The 3173-nt window shown below is 31.8% G+C and overlaps 1 long non-coding RNA gene across 6 annotated transcripts in view; it reads right to left on the bottom strand.

Annotated features, from left to right (window-relative positions):
• Positions 1 to 1220: 1220 nt before the first annotated feature.
• The window catches only part of LOC118738708, a 4720-nt gene continuing 2767 nt past the window's right edge, over positions 1221 to 3173 (bottom strand). For 5 of the 6 annotated variants that reach the window (XR_004992938.1, XR_004992937.1, XR_004992935.1 and 2 more), the window contains 3 exons: positions 1768 to 1960; positions 1579 to 1700; positions 1221 to 1480 (listed from right to left, as the gene is read on the bottom strand). This is a non-coding gene — a long non-coding RNA (uncharacterized LOC118738708). Of the gene's footprint in view, positions 1481 to 1561; positions 1701 to 1767; positions 1961 to 3173 lie in introns of all 6 variants that reach the window. The other variant, XR_004992939.1, reaches the window with a different exon arrangement.

The raw sequence follows: 3173 nt of genomic DNA, 5'->3' as shown, positions 1-3173 counted from the left end.
CTAAACGGGTAAAAACATTGGATAAAAACAAAAAAAAATGTGAAACAGTTTCAACAAGTAAAAAAGTCCAAGGTCTGGTGGAGCCCAACATTAAATACCCGATGGAAGTATTAAATATAGTTAGTTTGTGGGCGTGGCTGCTGCCTGAATTTCGAAAAAATGCAATTTTTTAAACTACCACTGAGGCCGCAATATTCAGTCCATGTCATTGATGTGGATATAAGTAGAAGGGTCTTAAAACAAGCTATCTAACGCTATCTTTTGTGTTAATGAAATATATAAATGTCACAATGTTATCGCCTGAAAACTAAAAATCGGGTTGCTGAAAATATAGATTTCGGGCATTTTTTCAAAAACTGGTCAGTCGATTGCCCGGATGTCTTTTTGAAAAATATATTTTAATAAGAAACTAAACGGGTAAAAACATTGGATAAAAACAAAAAAAAAATAAAACAGTCTCAACAAGTAAAAACGTCCAAGGTCGGGTGGAGCCCAACATTAAATACCCGATGGAAGTATTAAATATAGTTTTCCACCTTTCTGAAAACTACCACTACATGGTAGGAAGAGTGGTTTTACCCCTATTTCTAACAATTTCGATAGTACGTTCAGTTATACTTAATGAGATAAACTTATATGTTTAGATGTGGGCGGTACCATGCCCACTTTCCAAAATTCTATAATAATGTTGATTATTTCAAGGGATTTTTCCCAGCAAACAATTAGGTTTGATATACATTTGAGAATGATTTGAAATCAAAGCCCTTTCTCAAATGTCAAACGTTTGAAAATGATTTGATATTGATTAGAAAATTACAGCTTTCCCAATAAAAAGGGGAGTTTGATCTCCATTTGAGAATATGGTTAATTCTCAAATCAATTTCAAAGGTTATTTATCAAATGTACTTTAAATGTGGAAATAAAATTTATTATGTGGAATGTACATATGTTTATTTCATATTTATTTTTTCTTCACGATGTACATACATGTGTCAATCTAAAGAAAAAATGAAGATAAAATAATTTCAATAGGTTTACAGCTGCTGAATTGCTAAGGCTATTTTCAGTCTTTTAACATTTAAATAATAAAGCAGTTAACTTAAATAACATTTAAAACTAAAAAATGGCATTTCATACATGTAAAACAAAAATATTTTTTTTACATATTACAGTCCTGCTTGTTTTGTATTTTTTTCTTGAGAAAACGAGTTTTCGCATGTTGGAAAAAGAAAATACTAGTTCATTTAACATTTAAAATAAATTCTTCATAACATAATAAAGCAGTTAACTTAAGTAACATTTAAAACTAAAAAGTTGCATTTCATAAAAGTAAAAGTATTTGTTTACATATTACATAGTCTTGCTGGTTTTGTATTTTTTTTTTTTTTGAAAAAACGAGTTTCCGCATGTTGAAAAAAGGAAATACTAGTCCTTTCGAATTTGCTGTCCGAACAATGTGGATATTTTTTCGAAAATGAGCCTGAAAAATATTAGGAAAATGAATTTTTGAAAAATTATTTTTATTTTTAAATTAAAATGCTTTCTCAAGCCGTTGTCACACTTAGTGATCTAGCTGACATTTTGGTTTCTGTGCCCTTCCAAGATAAATGCTGAGCGGCTTCATCCGATAATATTTTTCGCCAGGCAGCCTTTACATACTTTTCCGCAGATTGTGAAAACACTAATGATAAGTCAGCCACCTGAAAAAATGGATTATCAATTGCTTAATTTCTAAGTAATATCACAACAATTAAAATAAAAGCTTACCAGGCTATTAAATTTAGAGTGATGTTCTTGAATTTCTTTTTCAAATGCTTTGAATTCATCTAGACTGGTATACGGTTTTTTTTTTGAAGACTGGTGGCCACTTTCCTTTCTGTATGGTTCTGACTTCTTACTTTCGTTTCTTCCAAAATGCGAGTAAGAGTCTTCCTCACCGATTTTTGGTTGTGATTTAATTCTACAAAGTAATACAATATTTATACTTGTAGATATCGATGGTAATCCGCAATAACGACACAATAAAATAAAATCTTACTACGGTTAATTGTCTCATATCCCTAATTCTTGTCTAATACTTTTCTATCGCTTACTACTTAATATGGTAAGGATTAGAAATTCAGTAGACAATTATAATATTATTAGAGTTCTTTTCAAATCTTAGTTAGGCTACTCTAGTTCACAAAACATCTCTTTTGGGTGATAATAAAGAGTCAGACATCCAGTTATTTTAAGTGTCTTATTTAAAATAAAACAAGTAGGAGCAGCGCTGTCTTCGGCTATGCCGAAGGCTTCATACCTTTTATGAACATCTGCAAATTTTACTTTGAGCTTGTTGGCAATAAGTGTAGCGAAGTCAGCGGGGTAGGCAAGCACGCACGGAGAGCGAAATCGAGGGGTTTTTTTTGACTTTTTGCTTTTATCGACTTCACTTTTTCGTATTTTTGTTTTGAGTTCGCGATTTACTCAGCATTAAAATTGAGGACGAAAGAGTTGACCAAAGAAAATTTGACGCTTAAATGTCAAAAATACGCAAGAAACGCCGCAAAGAAAAAGTCATCGTGTAAATGCACGAGGATTTTCGAAGACTTTTTTAAAACGGAACGTGCCAAAAACGAAGGCTGAAAAGTCGTCGTGTAAATTGGCTCTTTGACAGATTACTGCTTTTGAATACATCTGCATACATCGATAGAGGAGTTACATACTTATATAAAAAAATCGCATCTTAACAATCAAAGGTATGGAAGATATACCTTATATTAGCACCGATCTAAGTGATTTTCACTGCTATGTGATCGGTATGTAAACCGGTAACACAATTTATTGGGTTTAGTTTCCTACATAAAGGAGATATATTGCAAAAACTGGTATCTGAACAATCAGTGGTATAGGAGATAAAGCTTATACAGCATAGATTTTGACGATTTTCTCAGTAGACTTTGTATTATTATTTATAAAATATCTTACGAAATTTATCGGTTGTAGCTGTTCAAATAAAGGAGTTTTACAGTAAAATCCCATATCTGAACAATCAGAAGTATGGAAGATACATATATGTTATAGGCACCCGGTCCTTGTTATTTGCACTGTAAGTATTCTGTTAATAATGAGTGAAAATGGTGCGAAATTTCATGTTCCTAGCTGCATAAATGGAGGAGTTATGATAAAAGACC

The sequence above is a fragment of the Rhagoletis pomonella genome, unplaced genomic scaffold, assembly GCF_013731165.1.
Source record: "Rhagoletis pomonella isolate Grant_MI unplaced genomic scaffold, Rhpom_1.0 Rhpom_scaffold_00005, whole genome shotgun sequence".
Lineage (NCBI taxonomy): Eukaryota > Metazoa > Arthropoda > Insecta > Diptera > Tephritidae > Rhagoletis > Rhagoletis pomonella.
Note: the sequence above shows the minus strand (reverse complement) of the source record. Positions and strands in the feature narration are given on the sequence as shown.